Genomic DNA, 16,485 nt, shown 5'->3' on the forward strand with positions numbered 1-16,485 from the left:
TGTTTATCAAAGAATTGTTTACAAGAGATTTGCTTCTAAAAAGCTAATAGTAAACTCAATGAATTTCAGATGAAAGAAAGCTTAGAAGAATTTAAGTTTGTCTTGCGCTTATGTGAATGCTTCTCGCCGTTTCTTTCAGTCTTCAGCCTCTTTATATACTCCAAGGATTAGGGTTGAGCGTTGCATGGGAAATGCTACCGTTGGAGGGCAGTTCTGGAAAATCCAGCTTCTGCTGTGTCTGAGACTGTTAGGTAGGTCGTCAGGAAGGTACAGTTGCTTTTGTACTTGGATAGCGACTTGACCTTTAAACCTAGGAGACTTCTGATCAGGGGATGCTTCATATTGGAACTTGTGAAGCCGGTTGATCAGAGTCAGAGGGAAAGCCCAGATCCTCTAACCATTGTTTCTTCTGATTCTGAACTCAGAGGGAAGAGCATGGTCTTCAGAGTATCTTGCTTCTGGACAACAGAATTTCACTAATCAGCTTCTGGATCTTCAGAGTCTTCTACACCATCAGAATATCTGAGCCTTCAGTGTTTCTTGGTTATCAGACTTTCTGGATCTTCAGAGCTTCTAGTGACTAAGTCCACATCAGAGTTTGTATAACTTCAGAACTTCTGAAGCTTTTCCACTGTTTATACTGAACATGGTGAATGCGAAAGCGTTGCTTGGGTTGCTCTTTATACACAGTGCTTCTGATTTGTGTGAGATTGAGTTGAGGTCAGAGCCTGTAGATAGCACACTCAGAAAAACACGTTAGAGTACCACAATTGTTCATATCAAAAGGTTAACTTGTAATCATCAAAACATAGAGTTGTACTACTAGATCAAAACTTGATCTTACACTACCCGGAAGGACACGCCTACAGACTTAGCAAGACACCAAGCCTTCATACCTCGCGTGAAATAAGGACCCGAAGAAGAAGGAGGACTAGGTGACGCCGGCGCAATAGCGAGAACTGAAGTCTCGGACCTACAAGGACGCCCCCTAGGCCGCCTAGAACGCTCTAAGTTGCGCTTAGTCTCTTTAATTTTCTTAGGCCGACCACGAGGCGAGGTCTCGGGGGAGAAAAATCAAGAGTAGGATCATCATCAGCGCTTGCACCATCCACCCCAAAGGTGTCTTCTTCCCTTACAAGAACTGAACAAGCTTCCAAGAATTCTTGAGTAGCATTAACATTAACAGAGCCACCGGCAGAGCAAGCGCCAACCTCAAAGACTGAATGCAACGGAGGAAAGAAGTTGAATCCATCGCAACACAGAGTACCAACATCGTAAGCAGAGGATATCGGATCCCCATCATCCTCCTTGGAAGTCAAAACTTCAGCCGCTGCATGCCTAACGGAAGTGCATTCTAAAGAAACCGAGGAATAGATTATAGATTGATGAAGCAGATAGTCATTAAACCAAGTCCAAAAATTACCAGAACAGGGTGGCTCCCTCCTTGTTAACCATGAGAACTTGAATCAAACTCCCTGGAGCTCACCCAACCAGAACAGGGTGCTTGCTTTGATACCAATTGTAATTCAAGTTCCCTGTAGAACGAATGTCCTGCACGATGCCGGGACAATTGGTTCGACAATCGCTGAACAGTAAAACAGTAACTTAAAACAGAAACAAATAAACACAGGAATTGTTAACCCCGTTCAGTGAAAAACTTTCACCTACATCTGGAGGGTTTGCACCCAAAGAAAGGAAATCCACTATCTCAAGATTCAGGAATTACAAACACTCATGAACACAACAGTTCATAGTTCACTTCCTAATCTACCCAGTGTATTTCTACTTAGTATCTCAACCTAAGTATGAGAGCCCCTCTCACTTTCTCTCAATCACTGCCACAGTGATTGGTGAACACAATCAACAATCAGAGTTTGAAGGCAATCAAACACACAAAACCCTTCTTTGCTTTATAAAATCAGTGAGCAAAGAGGATTCACAACTAACAAAGGACAAAGCACAATAACAAATCCTAAAACACTTGATCTCTCTCTATAACTTCGATGGTCTTCAAGTTTTAGGTCTTCATCCTTTTATAGACTTCAGCAGCGGCAGCATGGGCTCTTTGCAGCAATAGTAATTCAAAATGCAATCTTGAAAGATCTTGTTACTTATTGCACAAGAAAAGATAGAAACCAATCTTTTAACAAAGATTGTTTCAACAAATAACAACCCATATATAAAACCCTTTTGGAATAGCTACTTGACCCTCAAGTAACACGGAAAACATATCTTCAAATAATCTTCAAAGGGCCCACAACAAAAACTCAAGCTGAGGACTGATGTCCTAGCTTCACAGAATCAGATGCCACGACATTTGCTTCGACAATCAGTTGTTTTTGACAAAATGCAAGACAACATGTACCAACAGATAAGATGAATGAGATTCAAAAGAGGGTGTACAAAGATCATCATAGAGCAAGAACCATCTTGCTAAATGCTATCTCATATGAAGAATAAGAGAAGATCACTGACCGTGATTCTGTAAAGACCATCTTTGATTCTTTAAAGATGTCCCATGAAGGAAATGAGAAAGTTGGATTGGGCGAGACCCCTGGGGTCCTCGCCCAGAGTCACTCGCCTCAGGGCGAAGCACGAGCTAGGGAGTTGGGCCTTTTTCCGAGTGGCCCAACTGGCCCATTAAGGACGGTTAGGGACACTAGGCCCGACCCCAAGCCTATAAATAGGGGGTTGTTACCAATTGTAAGGGACTCTTAGCTCATTTGAGAAATAAAAAACTTGAAATTCAGTTACATTCTCTCTCTAAGTGGTTACACACTCTCTCTCTCTAGATTCTCACAATGCAATCCTCTCACTCTAGGTACTATACCTTATCTATATGTTCTTGGCTAGAACATTTGGCGCCGTCTATGGGGATCAGTAGATTTCGATTCCCGGACTACGTGGATTGTGATTTTGGTTGAGAGAAGTTTGAAATCTTGTGCAATTTTCTCTGATTTTCGAGTTTTGGTTTGAAATTCTGGTTTGCGATCGAAATCCGATGGAAACTCGCCGTCGTCGACGCAACGAGACGCTGGAGTAGAGGCACGGTCTTCACCTACGTGAGAGGAAGGCCGCGCCGTGTGGAGGTTCGTCGCAGCAATCCGAGTAACCGACTCCTCCTCCGCCTCTGCCGCCTCCTCCTCCTCCTTCTCCGACACCTACATTACCTTCTTCACCGTCTTCACCTACGCAGCAAGGATCTCCAGCACGCTCACATGAGGTCTCAAGAGGTGGATCGTCATTTCCTCAAGCACCGATCACTCATAGAGGTTGGAGATGGCCGTCGCAGAGTTTGAGCCGTTCTCGGCGGCGGTGAGGGAAGTAGCCATACCAGACAACATGAAGAATCTCGTTCTGGAGAAGTATAGTGGAAAGATCGTTCCGAAGGATCATCTGCTTTATTTCAACACGAAGATGGTGATAGGTGAAGCTTCTGATGCGGTCAAATGCAGGATGTTTCCATCAACGTTCAAAGGCACGACGATGGCTTGGTTCACGACTTTGCCTCGGGGATCCATTGCGAAATTCTGTGATTTTTTGTCCAAATTCCTCGTTCAGTTCTCTGCAAGCAAGATCAAGCAGGTCACAATTGATGATATGTATAATGTTCGCCAACTAGAGCGGGAGACTTTGAAGCAATACGTGAAGCGGCACAGTGTTGCATCTGTCAAAATCGAGGAGTTGGAGCCGCAAGCCTGTGCGCGTGCTTTCAAGAATGGACTGCTACCAGGGAAGCTGAATAGCAAGTTAAGTCAGATGCCAGCTTGTTCGATGGCGGAAGCTCGTGCTCGGGCTAACACCTACATCCTGGACGAGGAAGACGACGCGTTCAAAAGAAAGCGTGCAAAAATGCAGAAGGACGGTGGTCGACGGAACGTGTCGCCAGAAGACCGACAAGGTCTGGAGATGGCAGAAAGCAGTAAGCGAAAGGATAAGAAGATGAAACAACCGGAGAATTTTGCGAAGAAGCAACTTTATCCGAAGAAAGAAAACTTTGAGCGTCACTGCCCATGGCAGTAAACTGACCCTCGCCTGAGCGAGAAGCCAGGCAAAGACATAAATACGGAATTAACATAACTCTTCGGGAGGCGAAGGCAACGCATGCGGTCGAAGAGGGCGAGAAGGGAGGTAGTCCGCTGCGGGAAGTGGTAGACGGAACTAAGTGGTGCGAGTGCCACCGTTCGGCGAGCCACGACACCAGTGACTGTTGTACTTTGAAAGGCGAGATCGAGAAGCTGATCAGGGCAGGACGCTCGCGAATGATTGACCGCGGCCGGGGCAAGCACCAACAGGGAATCCGCCGACAGACTGATCGTAGGCGGGATGGCTGTCGACAGACACCAACGGCGGACAAGAAGGAGACGTTGGCGACAAGGAAGAAAGGAGCTGAAGAAACTTTCAACAAGGACCTGGAGTCGCCGATTGGGACAATCAATACGATCGCGGGGGGCTTCGGCGGAGGCGGTGACATGCCAGCGGCAAGGCACAGACGCGTGAAGGCGGTGACCTCAGTACAAGGTATTCAACTCCAATCGGTTTTCAGCATCCAGACAGAGTGATGTCGTCGGCAGACTTTGATGGGATTAAGACACATAAGGACGATCATGTGGTGGTAATTGTAAGGATCAATAGTTTCAATGTGTGAAGAGTGCTCTTAGATCAGGGACGTTCTGTGGATATCATCTATAGCGACGCATTTGATCAGTTGGGGTTAACAGATAAAGACTTGATGTCGTACTCAGGGATTTTGGTAGGCTTCTCAGGGGAACAGGTCTGGGTGCGCGGCAACCTGGATTTGGACACGGTTTTTGGTATTGATGAGAACGCCAAGCTTTTGCGCGTAAGGTATCTGGTTTTGCAGGTCGTGGCAACATACAATGTCATCATTGGTCGGAACACACTAAATCGTCTCTGCGCGATATCAACGGCCCACCTGGCGGTGAAGTACCCGCTGATCTGCGGTAAAGTAGGAAATATTGCGGTAGATCAACGACGGGCGAAGGAATGTTACAAAAATTGCTTGAGCTTGTATGGAAAGAAGGGAGCTAGCGATGGACACAGGTGTCACGAGATTGAAATTCAGGAGGGCGATCAAGGCCAGCAAGACTTACAGGGTCAGGGTCCAAGGGGCGCGAGAAGACAGGGACGGTGGATCAATGAAAGGTATGGAGGGCCAAGTAGGAACCAGAGTCAGGAAAGGGCAGATCAAAGGATGGGGAAAGATGAGCAATTTACTGATGCTTATGCTAAGGAGCGTTGGGGGGACCTTGAAATGGACAAATCTAGTCGGGGCGTGTTGCCGATTGAACCCAGGCTCACAGCTGAGCAGGAAAGGCGCTTGGAGAAGTTGGTGGAGGACAAATTTGACCTATTCAATTGGTGTCAAGGAGACACAGCACTCTGGAGGCTACCCGGATTCAACAAGCTGGCACAACTGATGGAAGACTCAAGCGGAGAAAGAGGGGCGGTGCTACAGGGTGCGACCCAAAGCAAATTGGGAAAAGTCGGTCGGTTTTAGAGCGAGTGGAAGACTAAGAAAGAGAGGTGCCAGGCGCAGCGTCGCAGGGATAAAGGAAAGAGGAAGGTTGAGAGCTGGAAACCAGCGGGTGCCGTAAACTTGAGGCCAATAAAGGTGGCCCGGCGCGTCAAGCGGGAGAGCAGGCTAAGCGAATCCCCTTTTTATTATAGAGCAGGCTATGTTAAATACTAAGGATAGATTGCATAAGTTTGATTCTAAGTCTTTGAAATTTTATCTGCTAGGATATGCTGAACGTTCTAAAGGTTTTAGAGTTTATAACATTGAACCTAGAACTATTGAAGAATCTATTCATGTTAGATTTGATGACAAGCTTGACTTAGACAAGTCAAAGCAAGCTGAAAAGTTTGCACATATGAGCATAACCATTTCAGATCAAGGCAACGATTCAGAGGGTGCTAATCCAGAAGCAACTACATCAGAAGATGCCGTTACAATCAGAAGAATAGCCGAGAGATAGCTTCGCACCCTGAAGAATTGATTCTGGGAAACAAAGATGAACCAGTCAGAACCAAATCTGCTTTCAAACCCTCTGAAGAGACTCTCTTGAGCCTAAAGGGTTTAGTCTCTCTGATCGAACCAACTTCTATTGATCAAGCTCTTCAAGATAATGACTGGATTCTGGCTATGGAAGAAGAATTGAATCAATTCACCAAAAATGACGTTTGGAACCTTGTCAAGAAACCCCCTTCTCATGTCATTGGAACCAAGTGGGTATTTAGAAACAAACTCAATGAGAAGGGAGAAGTAGTCAGAAACAAGGCAAGGCTTGTTGCACAAGGCTACAGTCAACAAGAAGGCATAGATTACACAGAAACCTTTGCTCATGTAGCAAGGTTAGAAGCTAAAAGATTGTTGATTTCATTCTCTGTGAATCACAACATTGTCCTTCATCAAATGGATGTCAAGAGTGCGTTCCTCAACAGTTACGTTTCTGAAGAAGTGTATGTTCATCAACCCGCTCGGTTTGAAGATGCTCAACATCCTGACCATGTCTTCAAATTAAAGAAATCTCTTTATGGTCTCAAGCAAGCTCCAAGAGAATGGTATGAGAGACTTAGTATCTTCCTTCTGGAAAATGGGTTCATAAGGGGTAAAGTGGATACAACTCTCTTTTGAAAATCTTACAATAATGATATTCTGATTGTGCAAATCTATGTTGATGATATTATATTTGGCTCTGCTAATCCCTTTCTTTGAAAGGAATATTCTAAGTTAATGTAGGCTGATTTTGAAATGAGTATGACGGGAGAACCCAAATACTTTCTGGGGATTCAAGTAGATCAACAACCAGAAGCAACGTACATTTATCAAAGTAAATATACCAAAGAACTTCTGAAGAAGTTCAATATGTCAGAATGTACTCCTGCTAAGACACCAATGCATCTTACATGCATTATGGAGGTAGAAGACACAAGCTCAAAGATTTGTCAGAAGCTCTATCGTGGTATGATAAGCTCTCTTTTCTATAAAACTGCATCCAGGTCAGATACTTTGTTCAGCGTTCATTTATGTACTCGTTTCCAATCAAATCATAGAGAAACTCACTTAATTGTCGTTAAGAGAACTCTCAAATATCTGAAAGGTTCTACTAACCTAGGCTTGATGTATAAAAAGACATCAGAGTATAAGCTTTCAAGTTATTGTGACGCTGATTACGCTGGAGATAGAACTGAAAGGAAAAGTACTTCTGAAAACTGTCAATTTCTAGGAAGTAACTTAGTCTCATGGGCAAGCAAGAGGCAATCTACAATTGCTCTATCTACTGCAGAGGCAGAATATATCTCAGCTGCTATTTGTAGCTCTTAGATGCTCTGGATGAAACATCAGCTGGAAGATTATCATATCATTGAGAGCAATATCCCAATTTATTGTGACAACACTACTGCTATTTCTCTAAGTAAGAATCCTATCTTACACTCAAGGGCCAACCACATTGAGGTAAAGTATAATTTTATTAGAGATTATGTTCAAAAGGGCGTACTTCTTCTGAAGTTTGTGGATAGTGACCATCAATGGGCAGATATTTTCACAAAGCACTTAACAGAGGATAGATTTAAATTCATTCTGAAAAATCTAAATATGGACTTGTGTCCAATATGAAGATGGATTAGAACCTCTGACTATGATGCTTCTTTATCAGAAGTTGTCTAGTTCGGAAGGTCACTTAATCAGAAGATGAATACCCATTGGTATTCCTTCTGTGACAAGACATTAAACGCGTGTCAGATTTATTCTCATACCTTGTTTCTTGTGCTTCTCGAGAATTTCTATTGTAATGATCATATCTACTTGATTCTTCGCCGCGTGTTATTAGTATTTATTGCTTATTATTGCCACTTTAATTTCTGACCGTTGATTTTCACTTTTACCTTTGATTTATCAACTACTCAGCAGTTACTTTTGAAAATCACTATTTACCCACGTTCTCACACACGTTTCCATCACTTCAATCTTTCAAACATATTTTCAAACTCTTAAGTGTTTTCTTTTGCTCTCCTTCTCTTTCATCTCTCTGATCACCTTAGTCACCCAAACCTTCATCACCATCAATGGATTCATTAAAAAGCCACAAGCAAGCAGCCGCTCTGGAATATCTCAACTCCTTTTCTTAGGGGGGTAGGGTCAAAAGTATGGAGGATACCTTTGATGGACCCGTTATTCCTCACCTTCATGCTGGGGGATCTTCATCATTTTCTCAGGCCAAACCCAGAAAGCCTGAATCTGAAAAAGCAAAGGTTGCTCCCATGGAAGAAGCTCCGGTCGCATGTGTTCTTATTTTTGATGAGATGACTGTTCTTTGTGAATCGAGGGTTGATTTTGATAATCTAGAGTTACATGGCGTCAATTTGAAGCCTGAGGTTGTCGCTCAGGGTTGGGAACGCTACTTCAACCGCCAAGCTCCTGGGAATGGTAAAAAAAAGAGGAAAACGCTTCACCAATGTTGATAATCAGATATGGTTGGTCCAACAGTTCGTCAATCCCCACCCCTTTGGCAAAAAGGTCTCGTCAAAATCTGATGGTCAGACAAAGGATCTCTCTTTCAACATGAGAGTCTGGCACAAGATACTTCTGATGTGCATCAATCCAAGACCCACTTCCAGCTCTCCATACTACATGAACGCAACCCAGAAGTGCATGCTTTTCTGTCTGGATATGAGGTTCAAGCTCTGTCTTCCCTACTTTCTATTTCAGTATCTGAAAGATGCTGTGAAGAAATCAGGGGCCACAACCACCTGTCACAAAGAATCCATCAAGTACATTCCTTTTGGAAAAATGCATTCAGACATCTTCATTGAAAATGGTCTGGTTAAGTTCTTGAAGGACTCAAACTGCATAGAAGATCTGATTGTGGCAACTGGAGAAGCCATTAATGCCAAGACCCTCTACAACATGAAACTGATTGAAAAAGTCATTGTGAAGCCAATCAAGGAATCTGTTGACGAGTTGGCTTTGAGACGCATCTACGTCGACGGCTACCCACTCTGGTCCAAGGAGGACCCTCTAGAAGCCATTGTGGAGTATCGGAACGCCTTGAAGGATGAAGGTTAGATCCGGAAGTATTCATCCGGAATATCCCTGAGACCTCAGATGCTGAGCTTCCTAGAAAAAGAAAGTAAGCAGTGGAAACTTCTGAAGGCGATCAGAAGGCAAAGAAGAAGAAGACCAAGAAAGACTCTACCTCAACTACTCTGAATCAGAATCCTGCTCCAAGATCTACCAGAGGCTCTGCACGTCGTGTAAGTAAATCCACCTCTGCATCTATTTATTTTGCACTCACTTCAATTGATGAAACTCAACCTCTGCCCCCTCCTTCTTCCATCACAACCTTAACTCAAATTCCTCTCACTTCTTCACTCACCCCTCTAACTGTACCTTTACCTGCACAACCCATTAATACTACCATCACCACTGCCACCACCACATCTGACCAACGAATTCCTCAACCTCCCAAACAAGATCTCTTAGATCAAATCCGCCAAGCCTCTCCTGCATAACCTCCACCAATCATACATCTCACTTATCCACGACTCAATCCTAATGAATCTGACCCATCAAAATTCATTCAATCCCACGTTGACCCTGTCCCTCTATTTGTTGCATTCCCAGCTACATACGTTGAAACAATCACATCAGAATTCTCTAGTGTCACCCTCAGAAATTACTCCCCAGTCACATCTCAAGACTTTGTCTTTTCTCAACTTGAAAATCTACCCACACAATCTGCTCCAAATCTGCCTATCCCAGATCAGATGATCCTAGATAATGCTTCTGACCATGTACACTCTGAAGCATAAACCTCTGCTCCAGTGACCTCTGAAGCATCTAGCTTCACTCTCAAATGAACCCCCTCCAACCATGCTATGATTCTCTACAGCCCACCTGATCCACATAACCTCCTTGAATTTCAAAATTGGATGAGTGTTGAAGCGAACACCAAGATCCGCAATCTGTATGCGGCCACTTATTCCAGCTCAAAACCAGGATTGGTAAAAACTCTTTGGGAAATATTTGAGCACTGGTTGAGAGTCCAGCTTGAAGACTTGCTCGCGTATGTTGACTTTGACAAGGATAAACGGATCAAGGATGCTAATGCAAGGGAAGCCACTCTGAAAGCTAATGCTGAGTACCAAGCTCTTCTCAGATTGAGAGAGTTAGCTCTAGCTGGCATTCGTCGCATAGTAGAAGAAGAGAACGCTGCCCTCAAGGTTGCCTATGAAGATGACTAACAGAAAGTGCTCAGACCGAGGCTGAGTATGAAGCTTCTGTTGAAGAGGAAAGCAATCATTTAGCAGCTCGGCTTAAGGATGAACTGCTGAAAGCCAAGTCCCCTCAGTTGGACTCTGAGGCTGGTGTTTCTGCATCTGCTACGGCCTTTCCTTCATCTTCTACATCGCCTGTCTCTGCTCAACCTGATCTCACTGCCATTGTGCAAAGACTTGATAGTATTCAGACACACATTGATGAGCAAGCTTCTTTCAACAAGAGTGTGCAAGAGACGTTTGGAACTATCATGAAAAGGCTTCCAGATCCCAAACCCAAGTCTCCTAGGATTTCCTTCTGTTTCCTTTTCTTCTGAATTGTTACTTAGTTCCTTTTCTTTTATATCTTGGTGATTTTCATTTCTTTTTCTGTGTTTTTTTACTGTGTTATTAATTTAATTTTTATTTTATCTTCTGATCGTCTCTCATCACCTTCTATCACATCACACACACACACACACACACACAAACAAAAAGCTTTAAAATTCATAACATCATTCTATTCCATAAAATTTCTTGTTACATTCAAAAAGGAGGATTTCAAGAGGTTGGATCTGTGTCTGAAGCCAAGCCAACTCCTGCCTAACCTCTTCCTTCTGCTCCTCTAGCCCATATGCTCGGAATTCCATTTCTACTTCCCCACAATAAATCTCCATGTGGATGCTAGCCTCTACACGAATGAGCTCTCCTAATTCTTCCACGAATTCTAGGGAGATTCGTAGAGTCGCGTCGAGAATTGGGTCCAATCCCATCCCTAGTAGTTGCCGCATACTGCTCGCAGTTGTGGATTTGACAAATAGGGTTGTATACAGGTTCTGCTCAAAAGCTCGAGCCCTCAACTCCTTCAGATACATTTCAACAACAACCATGTTGAATATAAGTGAGCTATTAGAAGATTACTTTCAGAGAAAGAGTGAGTATACAAGAATGAAAAGAAATATTTGTTATTTATACTCCAGGAACGGCTGTAACTTCTGGATCTGACGACTGGCCTCACGCTAACAACACGGGTCTTTTCAGCGCGCTTTGTCCTCACTTGCGCACTTCCCGAGGAAAGTTCCCAGGAGGTCACCCATCCCAATATTACTCCAAGGCTAGCACACTTAACCATGGAGTTCTTATGAGTTGGGCTGTGAGACCCAAGTTTTTAAGCTTAGAATAAACCGAATAAAATTCCTATTCACGATTAGTCGATGTAACATGAAGGCAAACCTGAACAAGTTTATCGAATGGAATTAATTTATGAAGGAGAAAGTTCAGGAAAAGGCTAAGGATAGTATTAAAGTCGATAAAAGTTATAGCACGATTAGTATTTACTTATAATTAGAACGAGAGTGATCGTAAACGATTAAATTACACTTAAAGACACGATGGAAGCTAATTCCAAAAATCTTCAGAGAAATGTTAGAACTTCTCTTGATTGTCTATAAACAAGCGTTTCGATATGAAACCCTAGAATGAACGAACGTCAAATTCCAATACTCGGAAGTTTGCCGAAACTAAATCACTGATAGTTCAAGAAACCTAAAATCAACCGACGATGAAGACTTTTTCTATTCGGAGCTTCAAACGAAGATTCCACACTTGCACCTATTTCTGTCGATGTTTTGAATCTTTCTTCAGAACGAAGTTTTCTCATCCGACATCAACTGCAAAAAGTAGTTTTTCGTGTAAAATCGATTTACACCGATTTTGGATCGTTTGATTTAATTCCAAGAAACCTGTTTTGAGTTCTGGAGTTCTGTCGCCAGAACCTATCTTAGAGTTCTCCGAGGAATACGTAGGAAAAATCGGAATCGCGAAATTTTCATTTTTCCGCATTTTCCAAAACCTATAAATAGCAAGAAAATGAAAAAAATTTCAAACCCTTCACCCATTTTGAACCCAAACCCGCGAGCACCATAGGAGGAGGAGGAGGAAGTGATTTTTGCCGTTTCTTGCCCGATTGCTTCACCGTTCGTTGCTATTCGAAGACTGCGAGGTATAGATACTATCCCTCACTTCTGATCGTCAATTCTGTCGTCTTTCTCTATGTCTTTCTGTGCTCAAAGTTTTGAGCTTTTTGTAAAACTATCCAAATAGCTTGATTTTAGTGTCTAAACATATTCCCTACGTACCCAAGAGTACTTCTAGCGGAAAAACCCATTTTGAGCTAAAGTCTCATCCTTTAAGCTGAAAACTCTCGACTTAGCTTAGCGCTAGTAGGATTAGTCGTCATAAACGTCGTTGGTAACGTCCCCATCCAATTTGTTTTTTGAAATTCAAATTTTGAAATTCTGAGCTGAAAATATTGACTAAAATACCCCTGCGACAGTTTTCGATCCGAAAATTTTTCCGAGCTTAGATTCGTCTTAGTTACGGCTAATGATAACCTAGGAACCAAGTTTGATTGAAGAAAAATCGACGCACACAATTGTGATGTGTGGCCGAGAGCTCCTCTTTAGGGGGAGGAAAATTTTATTTTTCGAAAACTTGTCTTAACGCGTTAGATTATCGTACTTCGAGGTTTATAATGCTTCGTGTAACCCTAGTACTTATTGTTTGCTGAATTTCTGACTCATTGTGATTGATTTCTGTGAATTTTCTCTAAGGTTCGTTTGAGGAACTCTGTGGAGTCGGAGAGGAAGGTTGTGAAGGAGAATTTGAGGAGCAAGCTGGAGAACCTACAGGTGAGGGCTACTCATTGAATACTAGATTATGATTTAGGTGTCGACGATTTCGACTTGATTTACTGTTTATGCACTTGATTGTGTTTGACTGGGAAAAATGTTTTCTGAGGCTACAGCTGACAATCGATAATCATTTATTGCTTGAATTGTTTGAGATTGATTCACATGCTATGTGCTAAATGGTTAATCTAGGATGTGTTGATATTGATTCACATGCTATGTGCTAAATGGTTATTCTATGATGTGTTGATATATGTGCCATGACTGTTGGATTGCGTTACGTTGATTATGAAGTTACACATATATCTGTTGCCGTCAGAGTGGATAACGGGCAGTTATGCCAAATTTATCGTGAGATTTTGAGAAAGTTTGACGGGACGAACAGAGGTTCGGGCCTTGTTATTGTTTTGATGGATCGAGACCTTCTCTGGGAATTACTTGGAATTATGGGATCTTTTAAACTCATAAGGTTAGAGATAAAACTAAATGGAAACTGTTTTTACAAGGAAAATTCATAAGACATTAAACAACCTTTGAACCTTTAAATAATGATCACAATCTCAAATAAGAGCTTAGGACTTGAATATTAGTTTTGGAAAATGAGAAGTGTCGCCGAGTCCAAGTTTTGGGGAAACTAATAAGTTTCCGAGTATGTTGATACTCTTTTGCTCGATGAGTAGTTTTGTTGTTTGGCTATCTAAAGGATAAGCCGGGAAATTAATAAGTTTCTGAGTACTTTGATGCTCTTTTTGCTCAATGAGCAGTTTTGTTGTTGGGCTATCTAAAAGATAAGCCGGGAAACGGGTAGTTTCCAAGTACATTGGTACTTTTTGCTCGCTGAGAAGTTTTTGACCATCGGATGGAGATGAGTCGGATGATTCGAGAAATCATCATGAGATACTTTTTGTAAGTAATTGTCTTTTGTCGCAGAATCGACATTTACCTTAGGGTATTCTTTTAGAGACAATAAGTTAGCTAGAACACGTGACGACGTGACGAGTGAGATCGGAGACGTTGTTTGCCTAATCACGTTGCATTCAAGCACTCATTTTGAGGTTAATACACGGTGGGATGCCGGACCTCGGTGGATTCCAAAATGGTCATAAGACCCGGATTTCCACATAAGAACACTGCGGTGATTCTTAGTAGCAGACGGAAATGGCAGACCTACAGGTTCACTGCTGATCTGACTACATTTTGTTTGGTATAAGAGACGCCCGAGCGGAAATCGTCCCACCGTGGCTGGTGTTAGGGCTGACTCGTTGGTGCCCATCCCTCCAGATTGCATCTTGTTCCTTAGCATTGCATTTCATGCACCATTCATGCTGATTTAGTTGTCGAGTGTATTTGTTACTTGTTAACATTGTTTGAGATATGTTAATTGCCTGCAAATGTTATTTATTTTCGTTTAGCAGGATATACAATTGATAATGTTGTCATTCATATTTAAGCCTATGTAGCTATTGCTTAAACTTTACCTATTGGATGTACTATTATGTAATTCTTTGAATTGACCCTTGCGCGTGCTACCTGTGTATGGGGGGCTATGTATGCCCTTATTGTCAGATGTCGATGGCCGATTGGTTCGAGATGGTCGTCCCTTCGGGGGGGACTAGGTTCGAGATGTTGGATACGGACACCCCGGGCTCATGGGTGGTCGACCCCGCCGGTCACCGAGCTATCTATTCGGGGCGAATAATGGAGGACCGCGTCGACAGAATGGGAAACTTGACGCATAGAGTTTTGAGACGCTACACCGTCAGCTTCAACCTACCACCGGGCGTGCACTGTGGCCCTGGAGTTGTAGTACCACCACCACCGTCGCCTGAGGACGAGGAGGACCCTTCGGAGGAGTTGCCTGTAGGAAGGACTTCATCTGACTCTAGCTCACCCACCTTCGTGGCTGCTGTTGATTTGGGATCGGGTACAGTACCCACCGTACCAGCTGTGGAGACAGAAGCAGTCATAGACCTAGTCGTCTTGGATTCAGATTCAGACGACGATCTTGGTGATGCGTAGCTGGGAGTGTTGTGGTGTGCTCCTCTAGTCAGGATTAGGGTAGGAGTAGCGTCGTGGCTCTGATCTTTAGTTTTCTCGTTTTGGGGCAGGGTAGGTCCCCGACCTTTAGCTTTTTGTGTGGTTCTCTTTACGGGAGTCACAGGGAGTTGGTCGGACTAGGAGGTCTTCAGGCTGTTTTTGGGCTGACCTACTTTCGTTGGAGGACTGTATTCAGAATACTGACCTTATATTTTGTTCTGTACATATTTGCCGACAGGCACTACTTTCCGTCACTAGAGGGTACTCGTGACGTAGCATGCTACTTACTGTGGGGGTTGTATATATATCTGTATATTAGTCATGTTTATCTTTCGTCGATAAGTCTTTATTTCGACAAGTCTTTTATTTACTTAAAACAAATATCAACATCGAAAAAAAAAATATTCACGTTTTTCCGCTTTGTTTTCTTTTTGGTTACTAAAGTGACGCCACCGAAATCGGGGTGTTACATGGGCTCCCGAAAAGAAGTTGCAACTTGTTGTCATGAGTAGTACCAATCAAATCTCTTATGCCCTCCTCAACTATATAGTCCATCCCTATACAGTCTCGGAATACCTCTTGTTCGGGTGTGAGATCAGTTCATTCATGTGCCCCTCCGGCTAGAAGCCTGCTAGGAGTCGCTCCTTGTCAGTGCCGCACTGCACCGACGATCACTCCCCACCCTCTTCGGCCCCGGGCATCACAATGGTTGCCAGGATTTATTGCGTGAAACAACTTCCCAAGAAGCTATTACCGAGATAACTATTCAATGTCTTCAATTCACTTAGCCAGTGGTAAACGCCAGTACAGTTTTCCACATTCACTTGGTCGGCGTTCCTCAAACTTCTTCTTTTTTCTTCTTTCTGCATTCATATATCTATTTGCCTCTGACTATTTGTTTTTCTTATTATTTAATTATTCTCCTTTGTTTTTTTTTTTGTGAACTTAGACAATTTTCTCCGAGGGAGTACCTTGTACTTCAACGCTAAGCTTTTCACACTCCATGTCCTTTTTCTTATGACAAAAAAGGGGAGTACAACCTAGTTTTTGATGTGTTATTTTCTTTTTGGAGAATTTGAAGTTGAGTGAATCGCCATTTTGGTCCCTGAGAAAGTAAGCATCGGTCATATTAGTCCCTAAAAATCATTAATGGTGAAAAAAATCCCCGAGTGTGTTGACGTCGGTCATAGTAGTCCCTATCCATGTTTGGTCGTTAGTCCCTCGAATGGAAAAGTGACATAGTCACTTAAATTGACACGTGACTGATCCACGTGGCAGCCATGTAATATATAATAATAAATATTAAAAAATAAAAAATAAAAAATCAATTAATAATTAAATTATTTAAAAAAATTAATTAATAATAGAGAGAGTCAATCTTATGTACCATTCTTCATCTTCTTCCATATCTTCTTCAACATCACTTCAACAAATCTTCATAAAAAAGATCAGAATATCACCTTCTTCCTCATCATCT

The sequence above is a fragment of the Lotus japonicus genome, chromosome 2, assembly GCF_012489685.1.
Source record: "Lotus japonicus ecotype B-129 chromosome 2, LjGifu_v1.2".
In the NCBI taxonomy this organism is placed as follows: Eukaryota; Viridiplantae; Streptophyta; class Magnoliopsida; order Fabales; family Fabaceae; genus Lotus; species Lotus japonicus.